The sequence below is a fragment of the Ambystoma mexicanum genome, chromosome 8, assembly GCF_040938575.1.
Source record: "Ambystoma mexicanum isolate Mex_15411 chromosome 8, UKY_AmexF1_1, whole genome shotgun sequence".
NCBI classification, from domain to species: domain Eukaryota; kingdom Metazoa; phylum Chordata; class Amphibia; order Caudata; family Ambystomatidae; genus Ambystoma; species Ambystoma mexicanum.
This window is the reverse complement of record NC_090929.1, coordinates 922,128,782-922,150,070: the sequence shown is the minus strand read 5'-3', so window position 1 is coordinate 922,150,070 and position 21,289 is coordinate 922,128,782.

Sequence of the window (21,289 nt, the reverse complement as noted above, 5' to 3'; positions counted from 1 at the left end):
AAGCACTTCCCCTTGTGCAGCGAGCAAATAAAGAAATACCATGGGCAATGGGTAGCTGAAATAAAAGGAAGGGTCACCTCATGCCTGGCCAGAGGATGGGTCTTTTGACAAAGAGATATTGGACCATGTAGCAACTTATTTAATGGCAAAATACAAAGGGAAACAGCTCTAAAACAGACGAGAAGTGTTAGATTTGTGGAGGATGTCTGAGGAAACACCACCTACAAATAACAAGGAGAAGGAGACAGGGCCCCTGGTAGTGCCGAATGAGGAAATGGGAGGTAAGGTGAGAGAGAGTGAAGAACCAAAGAAAATATACCCATTACTCACAAAACCTGCAGAAGGGTATGCAGACCCAGTGTATGTGCCAGTGGGGAGTGTGCCAGCCACGCCAGTCACTTCTCCACCCCCTCTATATGTTCCAGAAACACAACTCCTGTCACCCCAGGGCCCACCACCCAAGATTTAGAAATTGTATTAACACCCACCCAGGCAGAATTGGCCCGATTGAGAACTCTTTGTGAAACCACACCACCACTACCTGGGGGAGGACAACCGCAATTACAACCCCCAGTAAAGAGTGTTTCCCTGTTGCCAGAAGATGAATTTAAATCTGGGGATTTCCTTTAACGAATAGACAGTACCCCAATTAAAACCGGTCTGGGTAGAACGAGAAGGTGAAATAGAAAGTATAGGATAAGATACAGTAGCCTCAGAGAGATAAGAGGAATGCTGGAGTGACCTTGATAAGTCCAACGGAGGGGTGGTAGGAGGGGTAAGGCAGATCCAGTGGGCAACTTCGAAAATAAACTGAAGTGGAAGAAGAATGGGAGGGTAGGATCCGAAGCAGGATAGGGAGAATGGCACTGGCAAAAAAGAAAGGAGGAAAGGTAAGTAAGGGAAAAGTGAGATCAAAACTACAGATGCCCGTCATCCACAAGGGAGCAGGACGACCCCATTATGTGCCTTGGGCACTGATGGACAAGAACATTCTCCTCCCAGCACTTCCACCACTTTCAGGAGGTGCAGGGAAATGGATATATGCATTTGAAAAGAATACAGCGGGGCTCCCATTAGCGATCAGAGACATTAAAAGCCTCTTATTAGCCGCACTAGGAGAACAATTAGACGCAGTATTGGTGAAGACGGGCTTTCCGGGAGTGACCATGGGGAACGACATGCATGTCAGGGCATCCTTTAATAACGTAAGAGCACAAGTATGGGATGCACTGTTGAGGACCTTCCCTGACACCCCAGATTTACACTCTGTAATGCAATGCAATATGGGTGACGAGGAAGATGCTGCGTAGTTTAATCTTCGGGTGCAGGAGATGTGGCGCGCGGAGACGGGCACGGCTTGGGACCAATCCACCTTCCTATTGTATTTCATCATTAAGAGAGGCCTCCCGAAGGAGGTACAGAAGGCCCTTGATAAAATAGCAGGGATAGGAGCTAAAGGGTGGTCTGAGATATAAAGCATCATAGTACACCATTGCAAAATGATCAAAGAAAGGGAAAAAGAAATAGCTCAGAGGAGATTAGTGGATGAAGCAAAGCTTGTATATAGTAAATTAGTGAAGGTTGCAGCAGTAAGTGCAGTGCTTCCCCCAGAATGGCAGGGAGAAGAAGGGGAGGGGTCAGTAGCCCTGCAGGCTAGGATGGCAGCTACATGGCCAGACAATGGCCAGACAATGGCCAGGAACAATCAGGTGGAGAGGAACGGTACATGGGACCCCAATGGCAAGGAAGACCAGCAAGAGGGAGTGGTGGGTCCTGAGGGGATGAGGATGGGGATATGGAGGACAAGCACCAAGGGGGACTGGACCCAGACTATGCTGGTCATGTGGGAGGTGGGGGCATTTTGCAAGGTAATGTTGCATTCTACCTGTGGCCAATTATCAAAATAATCAGAGGTACAGTAATGAACAACAGCACGGCCACCCACACCCGGGTAGCCTGTACGGCCTGCCCATAGAAAATTACAAATCAGATGGGCAGCCCTACAGTAGACCCATCTTTATGGTGGACTCGGTAGATGTAAAAATTGGAGGAATAAACAGTTCGATCATCCCTACTTTACAATGAGAACTCGCCTGTAAATTTGTTGGGACGAGATTTGCTCAGTAAACTGAATATGACAATTTCACTTACAGATAGAGGGATAGCGTGCTCTACCCCTCGTATGTGCTGAATGCGAGCAATGCTACTAATACAAACAATAGCTAACGAGACAGCCATACGAGGAATACCAACCAATGCAGACATGTTTATTTATGGCATACAAGTAATTGCAAGATTAGTGCCAGAAATCACAGGAAAAGACTGGTGGGTACCTTCTGATTTTGTTTTCTGCCCCGTGGCCACACCCGAGATCTTGCCCGGTACTGTCCTATCCCTTGATCTGCAAGGAGTACAGGTTTCCACGAAACAAATTGTGGCAATATGCCTGGTCACACATGGGTGTGAGGGCAGACAGTACTGTGTATTGACCCAAACATACCACTACGTGAATGAACTGATGAAGAGCTGTTCACTGACAATGACACTGGTGGGGAAATAATAATGGAAATGTGCATGCCATCTGATATAATGATACAAAAAAGACGAGTGACAAACCCCCTCATGGCCATTGTCAGTGAACCACCATCTTTTTGCGATATGGATTTGCAGCAAGTGCCAATAAGTCTATGGACTTCGAACCCCCATGATGTAGGGTTATTGAAAGAAGTAACCCCAATAAAAATGAGGCTTAAACCAGGGTCAATATTGCCCAGGGTCAGACAGTAGCCCTTATCAAGAGAAGCGGAGGAAGGAATAAAAGACACAATACGTGCACTATTGCAACAGGGCATCATCGACCCCTCCAACTCCACATGCAACACTGTGATTTATCCGATTAAAAAAGCGAAAGGGGGTTGTGGCGTATGGTCCAAGACCTCCACCCACTTAATAACATTGTCCAAAAAGAGTTCCTTCACGTCCCAAACCCGGCATCCATTTTATGCAGTATTTCAAAACAGACCACACACTTCACAGTGGTGGACCTGAAAAACGCCCTTTTCTCAGTTCTCCTTGACCCAGAGTCACAATGTCTAACAGCCTTCACTCTAGGGGGGAAAAGATACAAACATTACTGACTGCCCCAGGGGTACTGCGAAAGCTCAAACATTTTCAAAAGAATATTGCACGATGACCTCAACAATATTGATATTCAGAGCACCACCATTCAATACGTTGATGACCTCCTGATATGTAGTAAGGGGGAAGAAACCTGCAGAGAAGACTGCTACTCTCCTCAAATTGTTGGCCCACAAGGGATACAAGTTAGATACGAACAAAAACCAATATTCCCTGACAGAAGTGTTGTATCTAGGTCAATTGATCTCAAAAGATGGTAAAAAAAATGATACCTGACAGAGCAGAAACAGTGTGAGCAGCAAACAGGCCCCATACGGTAAAAGACATGCAGAAATTGCTCGGCATATGTAACTATGCTGCCTACACATAACCCCTCTTACAAGCATTAAAGGAAGCTCAAAAAGTCAACACCACAATTACGGACACCTGAAATGCATACTGCCTTCACGACATTGAAAGAATTGATATGCACGACTCCCGTTCCAGCCACACCTGATTATGAGGGGTCATTTTTCCTGTTCTCACATTAACCCTATTAGTGCCCATTGGAAAACACTCAATACCATGCTATTTTCTCCAATTTGTAGCTGTTTCATCTCAAACTGCTGTAGCTCTCTAGAAACCGATAATAGTATACGATAACCATATATTTTTTGTTTCAGTACATGTTTCTCTATAAAATGAGCCAACACGTACACCTTTGCGTCACACCCTAAGGTCACATGACATAATTCAATATGGTGGACACATATCACTGTAAAGAGTATGGGCCTCATTACACGGTAGGCGGTAACCATGGCGCTATTAGCGCCATGGTTGCCGCCGGTATTTTACCGTGTCCGCCTTGGTGGATGGCGGAATTACCGCCCTACTCCAAGGTGAGCGGGGGCGGTAATTCCCCATTCACCAAGGCTCTTCCCCATTCCCATTTTTGCCCCCATAGGGCATAATGGGAATGGGGAAGGTGCTAATTACGGTACCGCAAATTGAGGTACCGTAATTAGCTCTGAGGTCCCTTTGCGGCACCCTACTTTAACGGCTGGTAAAACCAGCCATTAAAGTCGGGTCCCGCAAAGGGCACTCGTAGTAAGGCGGTAGGGGTTTACCGGTACCGGTGCCCTTACCGGTACCGGTAAACCCCTACCGCCTAACGTGTAATGAGGCCCTATGTCTCACTGACCACAAAGATAGCACTTTCAGAACATATTTTTTTCAGTAGGTAGTTGGCCACATTTCATGCACATTATGTTTGCTGCTCAGAAAAAAATCAGAATGTCCATGTATTATTTTTATTTATTTATTTTTGGGGGTAAATAGTCAGTGCATCCCTTGAGTGTCATATGTAAACTTTTTTCCAATCCACAAATATTATATAAAAAAGTAAAAGGAAAATATCAATAATTTAGAAGCATCATTAGAGAAAGCATGTTTTACTTAGTGGTAATGTGATGCAAAGTGAAAATAAATATTCTCATTGCTTCTGGTTAGTCTTACATTCATTTCAAAATGGCTTACATTCTTTATTTCCTTTGCTGTTTTTCAGGCAAGAATCTCTATTGAAGAACTGGAATTCAATAAAGGCTTTTACATGTTTTCTTCTGCTATGTATGTTTAGTCTTCAGACAATTTTCAGATGTGCTATCTCTGCATGTGAGCTAATGGGTCACATGGTTGTTGTATCTGACCTTTGACCTTAAAATGCTCTACATGAAATGATTTGGCACCATATCTTTCTAACCCTAGATCTGTTTGTCCTGATTGTGGTGTCTTTTGAAAGGTAATGACATGCTCTTTGTAATCAATTACTCTAACAGGTTGAGAGGTTATGACTTTTGACCTTTGACCTCACAATAATCAAGTGCAAAGTGCATTTCGGTTAATTGTTGTACAACCGTGGTACCGATTTTGACAAGACGGTGTCTCCTCGAAATACCTGATTCGTGTTTTTTAATGTATGGATCAGATAAGGTCTGGGGTTTTGTCATTTGACCTTTGACCTTAGAATCTCCCACCCAAAAGTGTTTGTTGTTGTTGCTCCGCTATCATTTAGCACATTTATATGAGAGAGGTGTTATTGGAACAGTTACGTTAGGTGCTTTGTCTTCTAGGCTTCAAGAAGGGTGTAGGGGGTATGACATTTGACCTTTGACCTTAGAATGAGCATTTAAAAGGTGTTTTGTAATTTCTCAGCAACCATTCATCTGATTTAGATGTGTGGGGTATCACCACAATGGGTCAAAGGGGCCTTTTCATTTTACCTTTTACCTCAGAAAAAGGATTCTAAATATGATTTTTTTGTTATATTATGATAACTCTTGAACAGTTTAGAAAAGTGTGAAGCCAACACAAATGTATTGCCATGTATTATCACATGCATTGGATACATAAATCAAGTGGACATTTTTGTTGACCTTTGACCTTCAGAACGATCCTTCCCAATTGCTTTGTAACTGTGGGTTCGATATACACAAAGATGGTGTCAACTTAAACTCATTGTACATTCTTTCGTATAAAAGCTACAGTTCAGTTGAGATGCTTTGGAATTTGACCTTTGACCTCTAAATTATTCACCTAAATGATTGTTTTTGTTTTATTCTTCTACCATGTTTAACATTTACGCAAGGGTGGTGTTGTTGACATGGCTGTGTCATGTGTCCTGTCTTCTATGCATCAAGTAGGGCATAGGGGGGTGGGAAATTTGACCTTTGACCTTAAAATTAGCATTTGCAAACTGTTTTTTTGTAAATTCTCAGCGACCATTGATTTGAGTAAGTGTGGTATCACTGTAAAGGTTATGGTATTTGCTTTCTCATCAATGGGCACCTGGATGCCGTTGGGCTTTGGTGCATTATAAATGTGTTAACATAACATAACATAATGTTCTGGATAGTCAGACCGGCCACTTAATTTGACCTAGTCAAGTGGCAATCATTGTTGACCTTTCATCTTAGAAAAATCATTCTTAATGAGTTTTTGGCAATTGTTTGAAACTGTAGAATCAATACAGATATGTTTGGTGTCAACTCAAGGCCATTGTACATACTTTTCTATTAAGGGTACAGCTATGTTGAATATTTGATCTTTGACCTCATAATCACTTCCCCAAAAGTAATTTATTTTTGTTTAAAAACAACTGATGAGAGATACATTACAGAGATGTCACTGTATTGTATTGTTGTATTGTTTATTCATTTATAGAGTGCACCGGGCCAGTAGGCATCTGGGAGCATTAAAGATTTCATAGTTACATAATTACATAACTGTAATATGGCAATAACACCAGATCCGGTGCGCAGGATTGTGTGGCAACGGCCCCAATCCCAAGTTATAGACTGAAGCACAGTGAGGGCCTCAACAATTGTCCAAGGCAAAATAACGACAGGATTCGGCCTGCCGGATCTGGTGTTATTGCCAGTAGCATCTCAGTTTTCCAATCAGTAAACCCAGGGTGATATTTGTAGGAATAAATGGGACGTCTCGCACCCACCCGTTCATTCAAATAAAAGACTGACTTAAGATGGTGAGCATGAAGATGGAAGGTGGTGCTCCATGCACAGTCCCTCTTCCATTTCCACCATGGCTCAGTATGGAGGCTGGGGTGGCGTTGTAATTTGTGCTGCAGCTAAAAGAAGAAGCTGAGTGGGATAAGAGGGTGTGTGGGGGAGGAAACAATGACCTTAGGACTGGGGATCATGGGAGTAAGAAGGTGGTGCGGGGAAGCAGTCTTCGTGCTGGGAGAATGCTTTGTTTTTTGTACATTCACTTTAACCTCTTATATTTTGGGAGTTAGGTGTTTACACCTTTTCATTTGAGCAATAAAATACTTGATAATGGAAGATCCCAGTCTCTGTCCTTCTTCTTACCTGCCACATAACCAATGGAAAGGTGGGTCAACTTGGACGAGGTTATACATCCATCCTTGAAAAGAGGCATACTTTTTATGTCACATATAAACAACCTTCTATGGTGCAAAAAGTGTTGCACACAAATTCATAGTGTTCTATTTACTGCTTGGTGACTACGAACATGTTGTACACTGCTCAACCATCTCCGTGATAACCTGGGTATCACTGGTCAGGTTCTGGCGTGGCTGACCTCTTTCCTCTCCAATCGACCCTCCCAGGTCTAACTGGGGTCCTTCCTCTCTTACATCATTTTCTCTACCTGTGGTGTCCCCCAGGGATCTAACCTCTCTCCCTGGCTGTTCAACCAAAATCTGGCACTCCTTGCCGACAACATCGCCGCTCTCTGCCCCAACTTTCAGTGCTATGCGGATGATACCCAGCTCATTTTTAGGCTACCTTCAGCCTCCTCCCCGCCTTCCCTCATCTCTGACTGTCTGTCTGCTATCCAGGAATGGTGTACCACCAATGGCCTCTGCCTTAATGCCAGTAAGACTGAGATTCTACTCATCGGCACACCCACTCCCTCTCTTGGCCCTCCTCCAGCTCCTACCTGCAAGGCAAAAAACCTCGGGGTCATCTTCGATTCCACACTCTCCTTCTCTCCTCACATATCTGATGTCTCTAAGCAGTCCAACTACCAGCTGCACCTCCTCAGAGGTATTCTTCCCGAGCCCTGGTTCTCTCGAAGCTGGACTACTGTAACAGCCTCTATCTAAATCTGCCTGCCTCTACTCTCCGCCCTCTGCAACTTATCCAGAACAGGACTGTGAGACTTGTCCTTGGCCTCAAGCTTAGGGATCGTATCTCTCCAGGACTGAAATCTCTATACTGGCTTCCAGTGGCTGCGAGGATTAAGTTCAAAACCCTCTGCATTGTCCACAAGGCCTTCTGGGGCCTAAATACCTTCAACTCTCTCTTCCTAAATATCTTCCTTCTCGAGCTCTTCGCTCATCCGTCTCCAACTCCCTCCTGGTCAGCCGCTTCTCCAAGCAACGAGTTGGGGGTAGATCTCTCTCCGCGGCAGGGGCCTCCCTCTGGAACAGCCTTCCTGCCTCCCTGAAACTTGAGGAGAACATCTCCGGTTCTGGAAGCACCTCAAAACCTTCCTCTTTGCTTCTGCCTTCTCCCCCCCTCTCCCCTGCTAAATTCTTGACTGAAACTGAACTCTACCTGCAACTGGGCCACTCTCCACTTGCACTGCCTCGCTGGCAACCTCTGCACTACGGGACTGTCTCTGTATCCCGACAGCCACCCTTTCCCAGCACTTGTCTGCACTTACCTTGCCACCAGTTTGGCCCTATTATTTATCTGTTGTTCCACTACACTGTACTGCACTTTCCCCCTTCCCTTTCCCCTTGCACTTTCCCTTTCCTCCACCCATGCACTTGTGCGATCTGAATGACACCTGGCCTAGTAGGATCGTTGTCTGTCTTCCCTCTGTTCCCCCCTCCCTGCCTCGTCGCACCTTGAAACACTTGTGTATAGGTACGTTACAAATGTCATATCATATCATATCATACACACCATACCCAATAACCCCAGTTTATATGAAATAACAACACACACTCTCTACAGAAGCCCACCTCACCTTTCCATCATACTTTCCAAATGGGGGTGAAAGTAGGCCAAAATCCTTTTGTGAACTTTAACCACAGCACATTAGAAGACCAATCAGTGACAGCATATGTTGTTCTAGTCTCTAGAAGAGTATGCACAATTTAAGTAACTGTCATGGGCGCTACTCCCGAGGGGCCAGGACTGGCCCAGCGCCCTCGGAAGCAGACCCGTCTTCCACTACTCCAGACCCAGCAGACCCCTACAGGGGCCCTTTGGACCGTGTCCTGGTGCCTTTGGCGGCAGGCTCATGAAGGGTTTCAGTCCTGGCGCCATAGGCGTCGGGCTCATATTGATAAACAGTGTAATAATGCTTGGGTGGATTTACCTGAGGCAGACCATGCTGCATATTTACCCAGAACAATCCAGTCTGGTTGAAGTCCCCAGCCATCAGGGCTGGGAGGAAATATTCCCTCCATTCAGGAACTCTTTTCTTACCTGGGTGGAACCGGTGGAAGAACACACACTGGAAGCACTTCTCTGCTATTTAAACCACGCCCGATGGAAAACACGTGCTTCGCGTTATTCTGCAGCAGCAGCAGGACGCTCACCGAGTCGGCTCCTGCATTCCAGGTCCAGAGTCATCTTCAGCTTCCGTGCAGCAACCTGTGGATGAAGAAAGACACAGAATAATACTTACCAGATCCCAGAATCCAGTCACCGGCAAAACCTGCAAAGAATAAACATAAGGTTAGAAAAGTGCAACTCGCTCGCAGCCGCGCCTGCTTACCTGATCCATCCGTGATTGCAACAGAGCTAACCGCGGCCTTCTCTTCGGCAGCTTCTCTGCACCTGAAAGGCAAAGGACATAATTAAAAAGGGGTTCGGGTGAAGGCAGTCGCATTCATCTTAACTTACCAGTTTTTGCACGCGCAGAAGCGGCCGCATCAACCTAGCATCCCGGCACCTGAAAACTAGAAAAAGGACATTATTAGAGGTGCCATTAAAAGCGGCCAACAATCATTATACTTACGTGCATTGGCACGTGCAGTGGCAACGGATATAAAGCCTGCAGCATCCCGGCACCTGAAAACTAGAAAAAGGACATTATTAGAGGTGCCATTAAAAGCGGCCAACGAGCATTATACTTACATGCATCGGCACGTGCAGCGGCAACGGAAAACTACGCCCACAGCATCCCGAGGCCTGAAACAAAGGAAAAGGGACATTATTGAGGTGCTCATCTTTTAAAGCCTAAAGACTACAGTATACTTACAGGCATCCGCTCGTGCAGTAACGGCGGCATCGCTCTTCGGCATCCCAGCACCAGTGCCAAAACTAAGGCCGCAAAAGACTTGAGCCTCAACACTGAACTCATCCAGTGACGTAACTGGAATCCACGCACCCCTGCACCAGACGCAGGATGGATAGCTCAGCATTTATACGCCTAAGGTGAGAGCTCGCCGAGACAAGTAGAAAGCTAGGCTGTGGGAGAAACTGGCGATTGGTGGGAGAAGGAATCCCATCAAACAGTGATTAACCCTTTTTCTTCCACCTGCAGAAAACTTACCCTGCAAGTCAGACATTCGATAAGAGGAAGCCCAGTCCTGAGAGTCGTCCGAGCTCTACGCTTCTCAATTGAAGAAACGATAGCAGCCCAGCCGGGATCAGCGCCTCCGTGGGAATCAGGTGAGCGTTACAGAACGCGAAGACCACCAATAACCTCCTACCCAGGCGCTATGGAAACTTCCGACACAGACCAACTGGCCCAGTTATTAGGGGACTTAAGAGCTGAAGTTCATGCTGCCCGCCAGGAAACGAATGCCCTTAGGAGGGAATTGATAATATCAAAAGAACGAACTGATGATCTCGCCAGACAGTTATTACAGACACAAGCGGGGCAAACCCCGCTACCTAATTCAGGAGGGAGCTATAGCCCAGCGGCTTCAGCCAATCCTGTTCAAATCAACCTATCCGGAAATCTGCCATTGGCACCGCCTGAACGCTTCACTGGTGACACTAAAAGGTTTGCGGTGTTTATAAATCAATGCCGATTGCACTTTCTTTGTAGACCTGCAGCCTTTCCGACTGACCAGACTAAGGTAGCCTTTGTGCTTTCGTATCTTAGAGGCAGTGCCGCTGATTGGTCGATCCCTCTGGTTACACAGGATGACCCGATCCTTCGTGATTTCCCGACCTTCCAGGCAAATATGGAAAGACTTTTTGCAAGGCATTCCCAGGGGCAGGCCCTGGACAACAAACTCCTTTCCCTACGACAGGGCAATCAAGATCTTTTGGCCCACATTGCATCATTCAATAGGCTAATCTTGGAAACCAGATGGCCTGAGGACAAAAGAATCACGCTTTTTCACAGGGGATTGCGTGGCAAACTCAAAGACGTCCTTGCCCAGGTAGTGAATCCTCCTCAGGATTGTTCAGAGTACATTGATTTGGTGGTCCAATTGGATCACAGACTACAAAACAGAAAGGCGGATCGATCCAGGTTTGAAACACGAGTGTTCCCTAAGCCTCAAAGTCACACCAAAGGAGTTGAAGCCGTCGAACCTATGCAAATTGGGGTTGTAAAGGGTCCCCTAACCCAGAAAGAACACAACAGGAGACGACAAATGCAACTATGTCTCTAATGTGGAAATTCAGGACATTTTCTTCGAGATTGCCCAGTGAAACCACCTAAGAAGACAGTGGGAGCTTCTGATAAGAGTTCTGAAAAGCCTGAGCCGGGAAACAACCTCGCCCGACAAGTGTAGAGGTCCGCTTGCCGAGCGTAAAAACCAGTTGTTTGACCTCGCACTTCATAATGCCAATGGTCCTCGTAAACCCAGAGCAACCGGATCGTTTGCATGCAATTAAGGCATAAATTGATAGCGGAGCAGTTGGAAATTATGTGGACCGCGAATTGGCTTCCAGGATGAACGTACCTCTTTGTCCAAAGGTGGTTAAAGACGTCATTACCACGGTGGATGGGACGGAAATCGCCTCCGGACCAGTGACCCATACCACTACTGAAGTGACGATACTAGGCCAAGACGGGCATCAGGAGGTAATTGTGTTCGACGTGATCAAGGCTCCTCAATTCCAAGTAATTCTAGGGATTCCTTGGTTGGAGAAACACAATCCTCATATTGATTGGCGAGCAAAGACGATAAAGTTCCCAGAGTGCACACCAACCTGTTATCCACGACCCAACATTGGCCTAGCGTCAGTAACGGCTGACGGTCCACAATTACCTCTAGAGTATCGAGAGTTCCAAGATGTTTTTCAAAAGGAACAGGCTAACACCTTGCCACCCCACAGATCATACGATTGTCAGATAGATTTGCTACCCGGTGCAACTCCCCCTTGCAGTAGGATTTACGCCCTTACCGAGCCTGAGAACCTTCATCTGCGACAGTATTTAGACCAGTACCTGGCCAATGGCTTTATCCGTCCGTCGAAGTCCCCTGCATCCTCGGCTCTGTTCTTCGTACCAAAAAAAGAAGGTGACCTCAGAACCTGTATAGATTATCGTGCTCTGAACCAGATAACAGTAAAAAACCGGTACCCCTTACCTCTGATCCCGGAAATCCTTGACCAGGTAAAAAACGCCTGTATTTATACTAAGCTTGATCTCCGGGGAGCTTATCACTTGGTACGGGTCAAGGAAGGAGATGAATGAAAGACGGCCTTTCGCACTAAGTATGGGCTATTTGAATACCAAGTGATGCCCTTTGGACTATACAATGCACCGGCCGCCTTCCAATATTTTATGAATGATGTCCTCAGAGAGCTCATTGATGTCTGCGTTGTCGTCTACATAGATGACATTCTTGTGTACTCATCTTCAGAAGCTGACCATCGAAATCATGTTAGGGCGGTCTTGAAAAACTTCGCCAAAATAAACTTTTTGCCAAGCTCGAAAAATGTGTTTTTCATGTCACTGAGGTCGAAATTTTGGGAGTTATTGTGACACCCAAAGGAGTCCACATGGACTCGAGAAAAGTAGACGCTATCCTCAAATGGCCGTCTCCTACTTCCGTGAAAGGCGTTCAAAGCATGCTAGGCTTTGCCAATTTTTACCGTAGATTTATTCCAGAGTTTTCACGAGTGGTACAACCCATCACTGCCCTCTTAAGAAAAAATAAACGCTTTCAATTGTCCGCAGAAGCAGAACAAGCCTTCCAAGAGCTAAAGGCTAAATTCACCTTGGCGCCAATACTGAAACACCCACGCCCGGACCTCCCTTACATCGTTGAAACCGACGCCTCCAGCTTAGCAATGGGAGCAGTCCTATCACAAAGAGATCCAGAGACTAACCAATTGCATCCTGTGGCATTCGGTCTCGGAAGTTCTTGGCGCCTGAGATCAACTACACCATCACAGACAAAGAGCTTCTAGCGATTAAATCAGCCTTTAAGGCATGGCAGCATTATCTCCTCGGGGCCAGACACACCGTCACAGTGATCACCGATCATCGAAATCTGCAGTGTCTGAAAACCGCCAAGGCTCAATCCTCCAGACAGCTTCGCTGGGCTCTATTCTTTGCTGAATTTGACTTTGTGATCACTTATCGCCTCGGCAACAAGAATGGCAAAGCGGATGCTCTTTCCCGAATTGGAATGGGAGATAACGTTGCCAATCCAGAACCTGTACCAATAATTCCTGAACAAAGGATCGTGGGTCTGATTTCTTCACAATCCATTGAGGATAATGAAGAAAAAACTAAACAACTTGTAACCTCACCAGACTTACTGAACTGGTTACAAAAAGGAAAAGATTTCACCGTAAGCAATGACTTGCCTTATTTCCAAGGACGATTGTTCCTACCACACGCCGATTTACAAAGACAGGTAATCTCCTGCTATCATGATTCATTAATTGAGGGTCACCCTGGCATTGCCAAAACCACAGAAAAGGTGAAGAGACACTTCTGGTGGCCTTCGTGGAGAACAGACATAAAGGAATTTGTGATGTCCTGCGGTGTGTGCGCTCAAAACAAGGGTCAGAAGAAGAGGCCGGCTGGTCTTCTGCAACCATTAGACATCCCACGGTGTCCCTGGCATACCCTTTCCATGGACTTCATTACAGACTTACCCTCCTGTTCGGGGTACAACACCATTCTTGTTATTGTGGACCTGTTTTCTAAAATGGCCCACTTCATTCCGCTAAAAGGCTTACCTTCAGCATCAGTCATAGCCAAAGTATTTCTTGAAAACATCGTCTGGCTACACGGCTTCCCGTCAGTACTAATCTCAGATAGGGGGAGCCAGTTTATTTCCCACTTTTGGCGTAGCTGTTGTCGATTAGCTCAAATCGATGTAAGACTTTCGACCAGCCATCATCCCCAGACCGACGGGCAAACCGAGAGAACAAACCAGACTCTCGAGCAATATTTACGATGCATGCTACAACAGTCGGAGAGTAACTGGAAGGACATCCTTTGGATAGCTGAATATGCTTACAACAATTCAGTTCATTCGGGTACCGGGAAGAGTCCCTTCTACATCTTGTATGGGATTCATCCTCGAACCTCCAACCTTGATCCACCTCAAGATCTTGGAACACCCGCCGTGGATCAATTGCACACCGTTATTACCCAAGCTTTTAAGGAAGCGACTGCACATCTACAACAAGCTAAAGAGAGGTACAAAAAAGGAGCAGATCAACACCGAAGCAATGCCCCTCAATACCAGGTTGGGGATCAAGTCTGGCTGTCCACCAAACATTTATCGCTTAAAGGGCCTCGCACCTTCAACCCCAAATACCTGGGACCATATGCAATTATGGCCATAATTAATCCAGTGGCCGTTAAATTAGAATTGCCAACCCATATGAGAATACATCCTGTATTTCACGTATCTCTTTTGAAACCCATGCAACCTGGAACCAGATTGACCAATCCTCCAGAGCCCATTCAAGAGACTGGGGAGCCCGAATTTGAAGTAAAAGACATTTTGGACTCTAAAATCATCAGATTGAAGCTATTCTACCTAATCGACTGGAAAGGCTACTGACCTCAGGAAAGGTCATGGGAACCCTATGACCATGTCCATGCTCCTCGTCTAGTCCAGAAATTTCACCGAACCTTTCCCGATAAACCAAAACCCCCGGGGAGGACAAGTTTGGGAGGGGCCTTGAGGGGGGGTGCTGTCATGGGCGCTACTCCCGAGGGGCCAGGACTGGCCCAGCGCCCTCGGAAGCAGACTCGTCTTCCACTACTCCGGACCCAGCAGACCCCTACAGGGGCCCTTTGGACCGTGTCCTGGCGCCTTTGGCGCCAGGCTCATGAAGGGTTTCAGTCCCAGCGCCATAGGCGCCGGGCTCATATTGATAAACAGTGTAATAATGCTTGGGTGGACTTACCTGAGGCAGACCATGCTGCATATTTACCCAGAACATTCCAGTCTGGTTGAAGTCCCCAGCCATCAGGGCTGGGAGGAACTATTCCCTCCATTCAGGAACTCTTTTCTTACCTGGGTGGAACCGGTGGAAGAGCACACACTGGAAGCACTTCTCTGCTATTTAAACCACGCCCGATGGAAAACACGTGCTTTGCGTTATTCTGCAGCAGCAGCAGGACGCTCACCGAGTCGGCTCCTGCATTCCAGGTTCTGAGTCATCTTCAGCTTCCGCGCAGCAACCTGTGGATGAAGAAAGACATAGAACAATACTTAGCAGATCCCGCAATCCAGTCACCGGCAAAACCTGCAAAGAATAAACATAAGGTTAGAAAAGTGCAACTCGCTCGCAGCCGCGCCCGCTTACCTGATCCATCCGTGATTGCAACGGAGCTAACCGCGGCCTTGTCTTTGGCAGCTTCTCTGCACCTGAAAGGCAAAGGACATAATAAAAACGGGGTTCGAGTGAACGCAGTCGCATTCAACTTAACTTACCAGTTTTTGCACGGGCAGAAGCGGCCGCATCAACCGCAGCATCCCGGCAGCTGAAAACTAGAAAAAGGACATTATTAGAGGTGCCATTAAAAGCGGCCAACGATCATTATACTTACGTGCATCGGCACGTGCAGTGGCTACGGATATAAAGCCCGCAGCATCCCGGCACCTGAAAACTAGAAAAAGGACATTATTAGAGGTGCCATTAAAAGCAGCCAACGAACATTATACTTACGTGCATCGGCACGTGCAGCAGCAACGGAAAACTACGCCCACAGCATCCCGAGGCCTGAAACAAATTAAAAGGGACATTATTGAGGTGCCCATCTTTTAAAGCCTAAAGACTACAGTATACTTACAGGCATCCGCTCATGCAGTAACGGCGGCATCGCTCTTCGGCATCCCAGCACCAGTGCCACAACTAAGGCCGCAAAAGACTTGAGCCTCAACACTGAACTCATCCAGTGATGTAATTGGAATCCACGCACCCCTGCACCAGACGCAGGATGGAGAGCTCAGCATTTATATCCCTAAGGTGAGAGCTCGTCGAGACAAGTAGAAAGCTAGGCTGTGGGAGAAACTGGCGATTGGTGGGAGAAGGAATCCCATCAAACGGTGATTAAGCCTTTTTCTTCCACCTGCAGAAAACGTACCCTGCAAGTCAGACATTCGATAAGAGGAAGCCCAGTCCTGAGAGTCGTCCGAGCTCTACGCTTCTCAATTGAAGAAACGATAGCAGCCCAGCCGGGATCAGCGCCTCCGTGGGAATCAGGTGAGCGTTACAGAACGCGAAGACCACCAATAACCTCCTACCCAGGCGCTATGGAAACTTCCGACACATACCAACTGGCCCAGTTATTAGGGGACTTAAGAGCTGAAGTTCATGCTGCCCGCCAGGAAACGAATGCCTTAGGAGGGAATTGATAATATCAAAAGAACGAACTGATGATCTCGCCAGACAGTTATTACAGACACAAGCGGGGCAAACCCTGCTACCTAATACAGGAGGGAGCTATATCCCAGCGGCTTCAGCCAATCCTGTTCAAATCAACCTACCCGGAAATGTGCCATTGGCACCGCCTGAACGCTTCTCTGGTCACCCTAAAAGGTTTGCGGTGTTTATAAATCAATGCCGATTGCACTTTCTTTGTAGACCTGCAGCCTTTCCGACTGACCAGACTAAGGTAGCCTTTGTGCTTTCGTATCTTAGCGGCAGTGCCGCTGATTGGTCGATCCCTCTGGTTACACAGGATGACCCGATCCTTCGTGATTTCCCGACCTTCCAGGCAAATATGGAAAGACTTTTTGCAAGGCATTCCCAGGGGCAGGCCTGGACAACAAACTCCTTTCCCTACGACAGGGCAATCAAGATCTTTTGGCCTACATTGCATCATTCAATAGGCTAATCGTGGAAACCAGATGGCCTGGGGACAAAAGAATCACGCTTTTTCACAGGGGTTTGCGTGGCGAACTCAAAGACGTCCTTGCCCAGGTAGTGAATCCTCCTCAGGATTGTTCAGAGTACATTGATTTGGTGGTCCAATTGGATCACAGACTACAAAACAGAAAGGCGGATCGATCCAGGTTTGAAACACGAGTGTTCCCTAAGCCTCAAAGTCACACCAAAGGAGTTTAAGCCGTCGAACATATGCAAATTGGGGTTGTAAAGGTTCCCCTAACCCAGAAAGAACGCAACAGGAGACGACAAATGCAACTATGTCTCTATTGTGGAAATTCAGGACATTTTCTTCGAGATTGCCCGGTGAAACCACCTAAGAAAACAGTGGGAGCTTCTGATAAGAGTTCTGAAAAGCCTGAGCCGGGAAACGACCTCGCCCGACAAGTGTAGAGGTCCGCTTGCCGAGTGTAAAAACCAGTTGTTTGACCTCGCACTTCATAATGCCAATGGTCCTCGTAAACCCAGAGCAACCGGATCGTTTGCATGCAATTAAGGCATACATTGATAGCGGAGCAGTTGGAAATTATGTGGACCGCGAATTGGCTTCCAGGATGAACTTACCTCTTTGTCCAAAGGTGGTTAAAGACGTCATTACCACGGTGGATGGGACGGAAATCGCCTCTGAACCAGTGACCAATACCACTACTGAAGTGACGATACTAGGCCAAGACGGGCATCAGGAGGTAATTGTGTTCGACGTGATCAAGGCTCCTCAATTCCAAGTAATTCTAGGGATTCCTTGGTTGGAGAAACACAATCCTCAGATTGATTGGTGAGCAAAGACGATAAAGTTCCCAGAGTGCACACCAACTTGTTATCCACGACCCAACATTGGCCTAGCGTCAGTAACGGCTGACGGTCCACAATTACCTCTAGAGTATCGAGAGTTCCAAGATGTTTTTCAAAAGGAACAGGCTAAAACCTTGCCACCCCACAGATCATACGATTGTCAGATAGATTTGCTACCCGGTGCAACTCCCCCTTGCAGTAGGATTTACGCCCTTACCGAGCCTGAGAACCTTCATCTGCGACAGTATTTAGACCAGTACCTGGCCAATGGCTTTATCCGTCCGTTGAAGTCCCCTGCATCCTCGGCTCTGTTCTTCGTACCAAAAAAAGAAGGTGACCTCAGAACCTGTATAGATTATCGTGCTCTAAGCCAGATAACAGTAAAAATCCGGTACCCCTTACCTCTGATCCCAGAACTCCTTGACCAGGTAAAAAACGCCTGTATTTATACTAAGCTTGATCTCCGGGGAGCTTATCACTTGGTACGGGTCAAGGAAGGAGATGAATGGAAGACGGCCTTTCGCACTAAGTATGGGCTATTTGAATACCAAGTGATGCCCTTTGGACTATGCAATGCACCGGCCGCCTTCCAATATTTTATGAATGATGTCTTCAGAGAGCTCATTGATGTCTGCGTTGTCGTCTACATAGATGACATTCTTGTGTACTCATCTTCAGAAGCTGACCATCGAAATCATGTTAGGGCGGTCCTTGAAAAACTTCGCCAGCATAAACTTTTTTGCCAAGCTCGAAAAATGTGTTTTTCATGTCACTGAGGTCGAATTTTTGGGATTTATTCTGACACACAAAGGAGTCCACATGGACTCGAGAAAAGTAGACGCTATCCTCAAATGGCCGTCTCCTACTTCCATGAAAGGCGTTCAAAGCATGCTAGGCTTTGCCAATTTTTACCGTAGATTTATTCCAGAGTTTTCACGAGTGGTACAACCCATCACCGCCTTCTCAAGAAAAAATAAACGCTTTGAATGGTCCGCAGAAGCAGAACAAGCCTTCCAAGAGCTAAAGGCTAAATTCACCTCGGCGCCAATACTGAAACACCCACGCCCGGACCTCCCTTACATCGTTGAAACCGACGCCTCCAGCTTAGCAATGGGAGCAGTCCTATCACAAAGAGATCCAGAGACTAACCAACTGCATCCTGTGGCATAATGGTCTCGGAAGTTCTCAGCGCCTGAGATCAACTACACCATCACAGACAAAGAGCTTCTAGCGATTAAATCAGCCTTTAAGGCATGGCGGCATTATCTCCTCGGGGCCAGACACACCGTCACAGTGATCACCGATCATCGAAATCTGCAGTATCTGAAAACCGCCAAGGCTCAATCCTCCAGACAGCTTTGCTGGGCTCTATTCTTTGCTGAATTTGACTTCGTGATCACTTATCGCCCCGGCAACAAGAACGGCAAAGCGGATGCTCTTTCCCGAATTGGAATGGGAGATAACGTTGCCAATCCAGAACCTGTACCAATAATTCCTGAACAAAGGATCGTGGGTCTGATTTCTTCACAATCCATTGAGGATATTGAAGAAAAAACTAAACAACTTGTAACATCACCAGACTTACTGAACTGGTTACAAAAAGGAAAAGATTTCACCGTAAGCAATGACTCGCCTTATTTCCAAGGACGATTGTTCCTACCACACGCCGATTTACAAAGACAGGTCATCTCCTGCTATCATGATTCATTAATTGAGGGTCACCCTGGCATTGCCAAAACCACAGAAAAGGTGAAGAGACACTTCTGGTGGCCTTCGTGGAGAAAAGACATAAAGGAATTTGTGATGTCCTGCGGTGTGTGCGCTCAAAACAAGGGTCAGAAGAAGAGGCCGGCTGGTCTTCTGCAACCATTAGACAGCCCACCGTGTCCCTGGCATACCCTTTCCATGGACTTCATCACAGACTTACCCTCCTGTTCGGGGTACAACACCATTCTTGTTATTGTGGACCTGTTTTCTAAAATAGCCCACTTCATTCCGCTAAAAGGCTTACCTTCAGCATCAGTCCTAGCCAAAGTATTTCTTGAAAACATCGTCCGGCTACACGGCTTCCCGTCAGTACTAATCTCAGATAGGGGGAGCCAGTTTATTTCCCACTTTTGGCGTAGCTGTTGTCGATTAGCTCAAATCGATGTAAGACTTTCGACCAGCCATCATCCCCAGACCGACGGGAAAACAGAGAGAACAAACCAGACTCTCAAGCAATATTTACAATGCATGCTACAACAGTCGGAGTGTAACTGGAAGGACATCCTTTGGATAGCTGAATATGCTTACAACAATTCAGTTCATTCGGGTACCGGGAAGAGTCCCTTCTACATCTTGTATGGGATTCATCCTCGAACCTCCAACCTTGATCCACCTCAAGATCTTGGAACAACCGCCGTGGATCAATTGCACACCGTTATTACCCAAGCTTTTAAGGAAGCGACTGCACATCTACAACAAGCTAAAGAGAGGTACAAAAAAGGAGCAGATCAACACCGAAGCAATGCCCCTCAATACCAGGTTGGGGATCAAGTCTGGCTGTCCACCAAACATTTATCGCTTAAAGGGCCTCGCACCTTCAACCCCAAATACCTGGGACCATATCCAATTACGGCCATAATTAATCCAGTGGCCGTTAAATTAGAATTGCCAACCCATATGAGAATACATCCTGTATTTCACGTATCTCTTTTGAAACCCATGCAACCTGGAACCAGATTGACCAATCCTCCAGAGCCCATTCAAGTGAATGGGGAGCCCGAATTTGAAGTAAAAGACATTTTGGACTCTAAAATCATCAGATCGAAGCTATTCTACCTAATCGACTGGAAAGGCTACTGACCTCAGGAAAGGTCATGGGAACCCTATGACCACGTCCATGCTCCTCGTCTAGTCCAGAAATTTCACCGAACCTTTCCCGATAAACCAAAACCCCCGGGGAGGACAAGTTTGGGAGGGGCCTTGAGGGGGGGTGCTGTCATGGGCGCTACTCCCGAGGGGCCAGGACTGGCCCAGCGCCCTCGGAAGCAGACCCGTCTTCCACTACTCCGGACCCAGCAGACCCCTACAGGGGCCTTTGGACCGTGTCCTGGCGCCTTTGGCGCTAGGCTCTTGAAGGGTTTCAGTCCCGGCGCCATAGGCGCCGGGCTCATATTGATAAACAGTGTAATAATGCTTGGGTGGACTTACCTGAGGCAGACCATGCTGCATATTTACCAAGAACAATCCAGTCTGGTTGAAGTCCCCAGCCATCAGGACTGGGAGGAACTATTCCCTCCATTCACGAACTCTTTTCTTACCTGGGTGAAACCGGTGGAAGAACACACACTGGAAGCACTTCTCTGCTATTTAAACCACGCCCGATGGAAAACACGTGCTTCGCGTTATTCTGCAGCAGCAGCAGGACGCTCACCGAGTCGGCTCCTGCATTCCAGGTCCAGAGTCATCTTCAGCTTCCGCGCAGCAACCTGCGGATGAAGAAAGACACAGAACAATACTTACCAGATCCCGGAATCCAGTCACCGGCAAAACCTGCAAAGAATAAACAT